The 12,319-nt window shown below is 41.6% G+C and overlaps 1 long non-coding RNA gene across 1 annotated transcript; it reads left to right on the top strand.

Annotated features, from left to right (window-relative positions):
• Positions 1-7,396: 7,396 nt before the first annotated feature.
• LOC124686956 lies at positions 7,397-10,489 on the top strand. Its single transcript, XR_006998029.1, has 4 exons — positions 7,397-7,497; positions 7,656-7,744; positions 8,941-9,527; positions 9,596-10,489. It is a non-coding gene; the product is annotated as an uncharacterized LOC124686956 (long non-coding RNA).
• The last annotated feature ends 1,830 nt before the right edge of the window (positions 10,490-12,319 follow it).

The raw sequence follows: 12,319 nt of genomic DNA on the forward strand, positions 1-12,319 counted from the left end.
AAGAGTATACTTAAGGAACTCAGTAAAATAGTGCAAAATTTTGAGCTATCAACTTCCCCAAGCTTAGGTATTACTCACCCTCGAGTGACAAAGTGAAAAAGAATCATAGCGAGAAATGAACTTGGGTAGAAAAACTCACAAGTACGAGGTGATATCCTATATTTCCCCAAGCTGGAAGTGAAATGTACATACAAGGAAACACCAATTAATTCAGTTATGTCAATCCATAAGAGATCACTTACAACTTCTATGCCTTATGTCAAAAGTAAATCTACCTTGAAATCAAACTTGTGATCCTCCTATTGCTCCTTTTTATGTTCTTATATTAAGAGTAATAGATCATATCAAAAGAAGCATAACAATGGAGTGTTCCATTAACTCCCACATTAATAGATCAAGGCTATCAAAACACTTCTTTTCTATTCATTGTCTTTCAAGAAATTCCATCTTATAGTATTGAGACCATGCCAAAACTTTCTAGGTGATTCATTTGGATTCCATAATAGTTTCCAATTAGCAATAATTTTGCACAGCTCAAGAGTACTAATGGTTGCACACAAGTAGCTCGCTACCCATGCACTCAACTCAATAGCTGAAATTAGGATTTTGAATCCGCAAATCGTTCGTAATCCAGTGGTGTTGTTAGCATCCCAAGAGTCTGCACAATATTTTGTAGACAAGTTTTAAGCAATATCATACTTTTGACTCACAACTATCAGTTTGGGCATGCATCTCAATTACCACTAAACTTCATTTCCTTCAAACAAATCTTTTGAAAAAGTACTATCAAGCCTATCATAATATCTATGGGGTTGAGTATTCTCATGCTTAAACTCTTAAGACAGTTGAACATTACATAAGTCATCATTGGAAACTTTTTCTTATTGTATTTGATATTCTCAAGTGTAGAAATCATGGAAATGTATTCTAGAGGATCACAATATTTTTCTCGAGTTGGATAAAGATTTGAACATAGTGCTGATGGGATTCGTAGCATAGAAACCAAAAAATTTCCTACCGTAAGAACGAACAACAAGCCAAGATCCAATCTAGAAGATGGTAGCAACGAGAAGATCAAGAGACTAACCCTCGAAGATTTCCAAAGCCTACGAGATTAGATCTCGTTGTTGCAGAAGATGATCACGTGCCCCTTTCAAAAGCGCGTAGAAGATCTTGACGTTGCCACAGTCGGGCAGCACCTCCGTACTCGGTCACACGTTCGGTGTTGATGAAGACGTCCATCTCCCCTTTCCAGCGGGCAGCGGAAGTAGTAGATCCTCCTCGGAATCCCGACAGCACAACGGCGTGATGGCGGTGGTGGTGGAGATCTCCGGCAGGGCTTCGCCTAAGCACTACGGGAGGTGTATGAGGAGGGGGTGGCTAGGGTTTGGGGAGAGGGGCAGCGGGCCTTGGTGCCTCTGGTTGGTGCGGCCAAGGTGGTGTTAGTGTGGCCGCCCCCCCTCCCTCTCCTCCTCTTTATATAGGTGGAATCCCTAGGGTTTGCCCAAAGTCTTCGAATAAGACCCCAATTCAAAAACTGCCATATGGACGAAACCTAGAGGGACAGAGACTCTCCCCTTCCCCCTTTGTTGGCCGGCCAAGGAGGTGGAGTCCACCATGGACTCCACCCTCCCACTTGGTTGGCTGGTTAGGGTTGGTGGAGCCCAACCGGGACTCCACCTTCCATGATGATTTCTTTCAGAATGTTCTAGAACATTCTAGCAACTTCCATAAATGCACCAGATCATTTCCAAACTTGGAAAGTGACTTCCTATATATGAATATTATTCTCCGGACCATTCCGGACCTCCTCGTGATGTCCTGGATCCTCTTCGAGACTCCGAACAAAATTCGAACTCCATTCCATATTCCATATCTACTTAAACGACATCAAACCTTAAGTGTGTCACCCTACGGTTCGTGAACTATGTAGACATGGTTGAGACTTCTCTCCGAACAATAACCAATAGCGGGATCTGGAGATCCATAATGGCTCCCACACATTCAATGATAACTTAGTGATCGATTGAACCATTTACATACGATACCGATTCCCTTTGTCACGCGATACTCTACTTGTCCGAGGTTTGATCATTGGTATCACGATACCTTGTTCAACCTCGTCACCGACAAGTACTCTTTACTCCTACCGTGTCATGTCATCTCTTGTGAACCAGTCACATGCTTGCAAGATAATCAGACGACATTCCACCGAGAGGGCCCAGAGTATATCTATCCGTCATCGGGATGGACAAATCCCACTCTTGATCCATATGCCTCATCTCACACTTTCCGAATACTTAATCCCATCTTTATAACCACCCATTTACGCAGTGGCGTTTGATGCAATCAAAGTACCCTTCTGGTATAAGTGATTTACATGATCTCATGGTCGAAGGACTAGATAACTATGTATCGGAAGCTTATAGCAAATTGAACTTAATAACGTGATCTTATGCTACGCTAATTTGGGTGTATGTCCATTATATCATTCATTCAATGACATAACCTTGTTATTAATAACATCCAATGTTCATGATCACGAAACCATGATCATCTATTAATCAACAAGCTAGTTATACAAGAGGCTTACTAGGGACTCCTTGTTGTTTACATAACACACATGTATCAATGTTTCGGTTAATACAATTATAGCATGGTATGCTAACATTTATCATAAACACAAAGACATATAATAACCACATTATTATTTCCTCTTGGGCATATCTCCAACAGTCTCCCACTTGCACTAGAGTCAATAATCTAGATTACACTGTAAGGTACCTAACACCCATAGCATTCTGGTGTTGGTCATGCTTTGCCCTAGGGAGAGCTTTAGTCAACAGATATGCCACATTCAGATCTGTGTGTACTTTGCAAATCTTTACTTCACCATATTTGATGTACTCGCGAATCGAATGAAAACGCAGCTTGATATGCTTCAGCTTCTTGTGTGACCTTGGTTCTTGTGCATTGGCGATGGCACCCATGTTGTCACAATAGATGACTAATGGGTCCAATGCACTAGGAACCACACCAAGCTCAACAATGAACCTCTTCATCCATACCGCTTCCGATGAAGCCTCCGAAGCCGCTATGTATTCCGATTCAGTTGAAGACTTCGCCACCATGCACTGCTTGGAGCTCATCCAGCTTACTGCAGCACCATTCAATATAAACACGTACCCAGACTGAGACTTAATTAGAGTCATCAGGATCAGTGTTCCAACTTGCATTGGTGTAACTGGTTACAACGAGCTCTTGGTCACCGCCATAACAAAGAAACATATCCTTAGTCATTTTCAAGTACTTCATGATATTCTTGACCGTTGTCCAGTGTTCCATTCCTGGATCACTTTGATATCTGTTGGTCAAACTAACAGCATGTGCGATATCCGGTCTAGTACACAGCATGGCATACATTATAGAGCCTACTGCCGAGGCATAGGGGATCTTGTTCATCCTCTCTCTTTCTTCTGCCGTAGCCGAACCTTGAGTCTTACTCAAGACCTTACCTGGCAACATAGGCAAGAACCCTTTCTTGCTTTCATCCATTCTAAACTTCTTTAGAATCTTGTCCAGGTATGTACTTTGTGAAAGCCCTATTAGGCGTCTTGATCTATCTCTATAGATCTTGATGCCTAAAATGTACGCTGCTTCACCTAGGTCTTTCATTGAAAAACATTTATTCAAATAACCTTTAACACTGCTTAGTAGTTCTATATCATTCACAATCAATAATATGTCATCTATATATAATATCAGGAATGCTACAGAGCACCCACTCACTTTCTTGTAAATACAGGCCTCACCATGAGTCTGTATAAACCCGAAGTCTTTGATCACCTTATCAAAATGTCGGTTCCAACTTCGGGATGCTTGCTTCAGTCCATAAATGGAACGCTGAAGTTTGCATACCTTGTCAGCATTTTTAGGATCGACAAAACCTTTGGGTTGTAACATATACAACTCTTCCTCAATGTCACCATTAAGGAACGCCGTTTTGACATCCATCTGCCAAATCTCATAATCGAAAAATGCAGCTATTGCTAACAAAATCCTCACAGACTTTAGCTTCGCTACAGGTGAGAAAGTCTCATCGTAGTCAACTCCTTGAATTTGTCCGGAACCCTTTGCGACAAGTCGAGCTTTATAGACAGTAATATTACCATCAGCATCTGTTTTTCTTTTGAAGATCCATTTATTCTCGATAGCCTTGCGGGTATCAGGTAAGTCTACCAAAGTCCACACTTGGTTATCATACATGGATCCCATTTCGGATTTCATGGCTTCTTGCCATTTGTTGGAATCTGGGATCATCATTACTTCCTCATACGTCGCAGGGTCTTCATCATTGTTATCCACAATCATGACATTTAGTCATGGATCGTACCAATCAGGAGTGGTACGTTCCCTCGCCGATCTGCGAGGTTCAGTAGTTACCTCGTTCGAAGTTTCATGATCATTATCATTTGCTTCCTCTCCTATCGGTGTAGCTGTACATGAACATCTTCCGGCACTGCGCTACTCTCATCTATGAGAGAAGGTTCAACAACCTCGTCGAGTTCTACTTTCCTTCCAGACACTTCTTAAGTGAGAAATTCTTTCTCAAGAAAGGATCCGTTCTTGGCAACAAAGATTTTTCCTTCGGATCTGTGATAGAAAGTGTACCCAATTGTTTCTTTAGGGTATCCTATGAAGACGCATTTCTCCGCTTTGGGTTCTAGCTTGTCAGGTTGTAACTTTTTTTCATAAGCTTCGCAACCCCAAACTTTAAGGAACGACAGCTTAGGTTTCTTCTGAAACCATAATTCATACGGTGTCGTTTCAACGGATTTAGATGGTGCCCTATTTAAAGTGAATGCGGCTGTCTCTAAAGCATAACCCCAAAACGATAACGGCAAATCAATAAGAGACATCATAGAACGAACCATATCTAAGAGAGTTCGATTACGACGTTCGGACACACCATTGCGTTGTGGTGTTCCTGGCGGTGTCAACTGTGAAAGTATTCCGCATTTCTTTAAATGCATGCCAAACTCATAACTCAGATATTCGCCTCCGCGATCAGAACGCAGAAACTTAGTCTTCTTGTTACGTTGATTTTCTACTTCACTTTGGAATTCCTTAAACTTCTCGAAAGTTTCGGACTTATGTTTCATGAAATAGATATACCCATATCTACTCAGATCATCCGTGAAGGTTAGAACATAATGATAACAACCACGCGATGCTACACACATTGGTCCGCACACATCGGTATGTATGATTTCCAATAAGTCTGTAGCTCACTCCATTGTACCAGAGAATGGAGTCTTAGTCATTTTTCCCATTAGACATGCTTCGCATCTATCAAGTGACTCAAAGTCAAGTGACTCAAGAAGTCCATCAGAATGGAGTTTCTTCATGCGCTTCACTCCAATATGATCAAGACGACAGTGCCACATATAAGTAGAATTATCATTCATTTAATTCGCTTAGCATCAATGTTATGAACATGTGTATCACTACTATCGAGATTTAACAAGAATAAACCATTCATCTTAGGCGTATGACCATAAAAGATATTATTCATATAAATAGAACAACCATTATTCTCTAACTTAAATGAATAACCGTCTTGCATTAAACAAGATCCAGATATAATGTTCATGCTCAACGTAGGCACCAAATAACAATTATTAAGGTTTAAAACTAATCCCGAAGGTAGATGTAGAGGGAGCGTGCCGACGGCGATCACATCGACCTTGTATCCATTTCCAACGTGCATCGTCACCTCGTCCCTCGCTAGGCTTCGTTTATTCCGTAGCTCCTGTTTCGAGTTACAAATGTGAGCAACCGAACCAGTATCAAATACCCAGGCACTACTACGAGAACCAGTAAGATAGACATCAATAACATCTACACTACTTAAAAAGAACGAACGGGTTCCTTATTCTGCCTAGCATGTTAATACCTCAAACGTTTTCGTCGTCCTCGTCGTCGCCCCGCACGCTTGGAAATGGGCCAAGCCCATATCCCACGTAACCCTCTATGCCTTCGGCTCAGTCAACACCAACATCAATCACCATCATTGTTTCCTCCGCCATCATCGCGCTGGAGAAGGGGCTGCCGCAGGTCGGCATACTCTCTTCTCGCGCTCTCTTTTTTCATCCGGCCGATCTGTGATGAGTGATGACGATGGCCGCCGCCTCCGCCTTGCCACGATCTCGCCGCGCCAGCCTTCGCCGGCGTACCGCACGCGGTCGCCCTCCGTCGCCGCGCCCCCCTGCCCACCATCTCTCCTTCATGGATCACCCATCCCGCGCCGACCTCCTCAAGGTGAATAGAGGAGGGGCGAGTCGGCAACATCACTCCGCGATTGAGGCTATCGACATGGGCAGAGGGACGATTGTGGAGATGGAGATGGCTCTGTGGTGGTGGCCATGGTGAGAGCCTTGGCAGCCGGCTCAATACTATGAATTTACTGCTTGGGCTCGAATTTGGAGGTGCCACCTTCTTTTCCGATCTTATTTTCAATACGTTAATTTCCCTTTTTATGGCTTTCATTATTCCTTGAACCTGGAGTATTATTTATTGATCGGCAGTTGATTGATGAAGTTTATGCTTGAACAATATGCTGCAGAGTGCAGCTTCGTAATTGTCTTCAGCATCGTAAGGGAGACAAAGGACAGAAATCATGTGAAGCTATGGACTACTATGGATATTGGTCACTTACCAGGAATCAGCTTTTCTTTATGATGAGCAATTATCATCAGCATCTAACAAACAATAGGTTAGACTGTGTTTTTTGCGTAGGTAGCAATAAAAAGGGATATTGTTTTATATTTTCTGTAGGTAGCAATCACCGTTGCGCATGAATTGGCCCACGAGTGATTAGGCAATCGTGTACGCATGGAATGGTGGAGTCACTTGGAATGGTGGAGTCACTGCTTGTTGAGAACGATCTGTGGAAGTCATAGAGCTCATTTGTGTCCAATTTGATTTATAGTCTACTCAATCCGCATCCAAGCTCTGCTTCTCAGGTTCCATGTGTATCTACTTCTTGTATGCAGGACGGGAACAAAATAATCATCAGTTTAGAAGAAATAATTGAAGTAGTGACGAGGAAAACACAAATAAGAAATAATTGGAATATTGGAAAGGAAATCACTCGAAGGTATGCATTTATTTGTCCTGTACTGTTGAGTTCTCAAACGTGTGTGTTAGTTAGTTCATATTTGTTCAGGACCATGAAGAGTCCAATGTTTTAGTTAATCAACGCAATGGCAAATGCCAATTGCAGGGGTTAGCAAGCAACCAATATATGCTCTCAGTAATATGCTTTCAGCTCAAGTATCATTTTTCCTGGATTTGTTACATCTGCTTTCAGCTTCAGAGTAATTTGGATAATCGACACAACCATGTATTTTTCTTTGTCTCACGGGCCTCCAAAATTCTAGCAGGTGTTATACGAAACAAGCTGCTGCGATAAAGAAGCTGACCTCGCAGTCGAAGGTGTGTGCTTCTTGTTGTGCTATGCCGCTAATTTTTCTCGTGTGGTGATAAGATATATTCTTTTAATACTTCAATGGCTAATTGCTTCCAGCGCTTTGGTGTTGTTCCCTGTTATCTTTTATTGTCCCAAGAACCATCATGAAAGTTGTTTCGTGCAGGCAAGATCGATGTGGATATTTCCTTTGGGAACATGGAGCTGCCCATAACAAAGTGGGTGGAATCACTCGCCTCAAGGAAACAATACGAGGTATTAATTTTATGCCGCTATCTGTTGATTATTAGATTCTCATTATTTACTATCTAGGCCAGTGTAGCCTTGTCTTGACTTGGATGAATGACAATAGAAGGAGTACCCGTTAGGACCAATCATTTACACATAGTTGTATGTGTACATGCGTGTAATACCTGAATTAATATGCCTTTTATGAATTGTGGATGCAGTAGTTCACGCCAATGAATATTGTATTGCAGTTCTATTCACTTCTAATGCATCTGTTATCCTAGAAAAAAATCTAAACCAATTTCTTTGTCCTAAAATAACTAGATCACTATAACAAGAAATGTCTGTATTTATTTGTTAAACTGAAATTCGTCTTTGCAAATGGCGGATACATTTTCTCACTTGCCAATGTTCCATCTAGATTTTTTTGGAGTTTCAAAGATCACAACAAACATAATAGTAGGCATGAGGATGAGGATAAATCATAAGGGCGTTGCTTGGATGGAGGAGCAAACCATACGGCAATTTGTAGATGCGGGTCGATGTAGCACATCAAGTGTTCAAGTAGTATCTCTAATGGAACATAGTCACTAGAGGCAAAAGTTTCAGTAGATGTGTCAGTTCTTCTAGATGTGAAAGGGATAAGTGGGCCACCTATTCGAAGGTTTTATTATTCCTTTTGGTAAATATGAAAGACAAACAAACAATACATAATAAATAAGCACAAAGTAAATGTGGATAACCGCTAACCACATGGTAAAATTAGATCTTTGCAATATGAGGAGTAGGAATCTAGAGTTTGAAGGAGTACCCGAGTAGCAGCAAGATCATGGCATCGAAATTTGGGTGCATGACTACAATTGTATTGTTCTCCATTCCAGTTTCACCTTTGATTCCTGTGTATATTCAAGATAAGAGATGTGGTATTAAATTATTAGCATGTTAAATTCTCAGGTCGATGAACAGCCACTCAATTAACAATGAGCTTTTGCATTGCAGTAAAAATCATAAAAAATAAGTGTTGGCATTCCTGCAGATATTGCACTTCTCATGGAATTTCGAGTACCTTCATATATACAGATTATATTATCTATCTTTATTCAAATTATTTTAGTCTCAAATATTACCGGGGTTATGGAGTTGAATTATTTGTAACCAATGCTTAAGAACTATACTTATTGGTAACCACACTAAGTTCATGATTATTGATGTTTTGTTTTCAGGAAGCACTAACCTTGGGATACAAAATATTGGCTTTCACACATAATGCTAGGTTGCACAGGAGGGTCCAGGGAGATGTGGTCCATTAGACAAGAGATGCATAGTCAGCCTCACCAACAATTGGGAATGGCACCATGGCTACTGTATTTGGAATAGTTAACAAAAAATTCAGTAACATGTTAGGAGTTAGAACACAAACAAACCTAATAACCTACCCTATAGTCCAACCTGGTCTCAAGTTTGACAATGCAGTTTTGGCTTTGCAACATGTGTTATAAGGCATCACCTGGAACAAAAGAAAAGGTTGATCTGTCAAGAAAAGGTTGCTTACTTTGGCGACTATTAGTTTAACATCATAACTGGACTGCATGTCTATAAAAAGTAAACTACTAATATGTCTACAATAGCAAATTTCTGGATGTGATTCTAATCATCAAATATGTAGGTCATATTAATCGATCAAGTTTGACGAATCATTCATGTTTTACCATCTATAATTAGCTTTTGAAATAGCAAAATCAGGTTGGGAGACTACCGAGGTGGCTGTAGCACTTGAGTTGACGACGCCTCCTCGCCTCCAGATGCCATAGTGAGTCTTCAGTGTTCATTTTAACTGAAAATGTGAGCTCTCCGTGACAGTTTACATAATGTGTGCAGGATGGTTGAGACCTACTGAAAAAAAGTGTTGGCACACATGCAAACGTACAAGGACATAGAAGCAATAACATACAAGCCAACCCCAGGCCAAGGCTTGAGCAGAATGGCTAAACCATAGTGAGCAGAATAACTTTGGCGTTCAACAATATATATCACATTCCTGATGTGCTGAATTGATCTAGCTCTGGCCATCACTCTGTTTCAGAGAGTGAGTTTCTTGTACTTGCTAACATGTCCTTGACCTGGGATTAGCAGTACAAAAATCATCTGTGATAGTAAAGAGATGAACTTTGTGACCTGCATTACGTATATAAGCATACCAGCCTTGAACATAGGTCCAATGGAAGTTGCTACATTTTCGATGCTTATATACAGATGGAACCTTTTATATTCAATGCTTGCTACAATGTTGCGATTCTTTGTTTGCTCTGGCAGGTTTTGCAACAACCGGCAGAGGAAGAGAATGATCCATTGAAGATTCATGCAAGGTGTAGTTAAGTTTCTTTACTTGATTCTGGTTGCTTCTTTGTTTTAGGGTCATGTTTAGCAAGGAGAAGATCACCAAGATGAAGAAAGACGTGATCAGCATGAATAAATCTCATTGAGCGATCATGGATTACTAGGCAGTGGTAGAAGCTTGAAAAAGCCGACCATGTCGCTGGTTCCTCTCCTTTTATTTCTGTATGTACTTCATTTGCAACTTTATGGATCAAGATAGTCTGGATAAGCTTTATATGCAGCTACACAGTGTTATACTGTCTTTAGAAGCATAGAATTCTCCATATGCGATTCTAATTTTATCATGTACTGGAGCTCTTCCGCCTTCCATTTCAAACAATGGAAATCACAATTTATGCATCTTTTCTCTTTTTCACTAAACCTATCCCCTGGAAATTCAATACTGGTACGAAGGTCTCCAGTAAAATATGTGAGGGAGGCATAACAGAAAATTATTGCTCCCATCCAAAGTAGCTCATAGCATGTGTAGGGAGATGATCTCTTTGTGCCAGGAAGGATAGATCTTTAAATCCAAACTTTGGTTTAGGGATTGTTTTCTTTTTTTTTGATTAATTCATAAAATGTGTCCTCTTATAGTCTTATTTATGTATTCAGTATTGATTGAACAAAGGAAATCTTACTGGTAATATATAGTCCATAATTTATGAGGGAACAACTAATTTCTTGCTAGGTTTTTACAAGGTGTAATTCTACCTTATTTTTGCCTCTTTCTCGACAATGATTGTGCCGCTGTCACAAGACCATCTTTGTTGACCACAACATCAGTGGCTGGATGAACTTAAAGGTATTTGAAGCTAATACAGAAACTTTGTTTGGCTCGATCATGAGAATTTCTATGACTTCTGATTAACAATCTTCATCGATGCTAAAGCTTCTTATCGTCACTTGCAGCTATGCTTTCACATGTATAGCAACCAGACGTTAAAGCTTCTTATCATCACTTGTAGCTATGCTTCATACATGGTAAAGCTTCTATTGGCTCCTATAGATGAATGAACACCATATCTGCACATGTTTGAGAGTGTCCTCTGACCTGCTTTTAGTTGAGATCTGTCGTGCGGATCAGGAGAATCCCAATGGATAACAAGAAGGCCGCTGATGGAGAAGCCAATCGCGACCCCACGGAGGAGCAAACCCGCAGAAGCACTGCATGTCCGAAGCCACTTGCAGCTTTGTCCAGATTCACTTCAGATATCGCCACATATTACTGGAATGATGCCCATATTACTTTCTATAGAAAGCATTAGCATGTCCTTGCCAATCATACCTACATTATTGTTAACTCGGCAACCAGAGGCATCCGTTACCATACTTACCAGACTGTTGGCTTCATGCTTTGTACATGCTTCTTACGCAGTCCTTAGTTGTCAGGACTAATGGTGTTTCCACAACAAAATGCAACACCGGATGCATATTTGGGTGAAGCAAGTCTGGAACCAGGATGCAAATTCATTGTTGGCATTGAGTTTCATTACCTGGCATGGGTTGGGCGGACCCCGACGCGGTGTATCGGTCCTCGCCGCCTTCGCTGCCGCCTGACACGTTATTGGGCGCGTGTTGGCTGCACCCCGATGGGCCGTACCCCGGCTGATTCCACTAGCAAGTGTAGGGGACCTGCCTATATTATCCATGGATGTCCGCGCTTCGTCCGCCGCCATCAGTCGCCGGGGAGCACTCGATTCCTCCGCGGTACCTAGGGTTCGTGGTGGCGATGTAGAGTTTGGGGATTGAAGGATGGCACACGTTTCGGGATTGACAAGTCGTTTGGCCTGTGTGTGTAGCTCGCACACACGTTCGTCCGTGGAAGGTGCCGAGCTAGGTCAGCTTCCCGGACCCGTGGCAACGCACGGGCATTTCTACTAGTGTATATCAAATATACCTTTCTTCTTGACAAGTCCGCTCTTCAGATCAGCCATGTACTTGGGGCAATTACGCTTCCAGTGCCCCTTCTACTTGCAGTAATAGCACACAGTATCAGGTTTAGGGCCAGCCTTAGGCTTCTCAGGAGGCGCATCAGCTTTCTTGCCGCCCTTCTTGAAGTTGCCCTTCTTAGGTTTGCCTTGCTTCTTGAAACTGGTGGTCTTGTTGACCATCAACACTTGGTTCTCTTTTCGTATCTCTACCTCAGCAGATTTCAGCATGGAGAAGAGTTCAGGTAACTCCGTGTTCATGTTCTGCATGTTGTAGTTCATCACAAAGTTCTTG

This window comes from Lolium rigidum, chromosome 2 (assembly GCF_022539505.1).
Source record: "Lolium rigidum isolate FL_2022 chromosome 2, APGP_CSIRO_Lrig_0.1, whole genome shotgun sequence".
NCBI classification, from domain to species: domain Eukaryota; kingdom Viridiplantae; phylum Streptophyta; class Magnoliopsida; order Poales; family Poaceae; genus Lolium; species Lolium rigidum.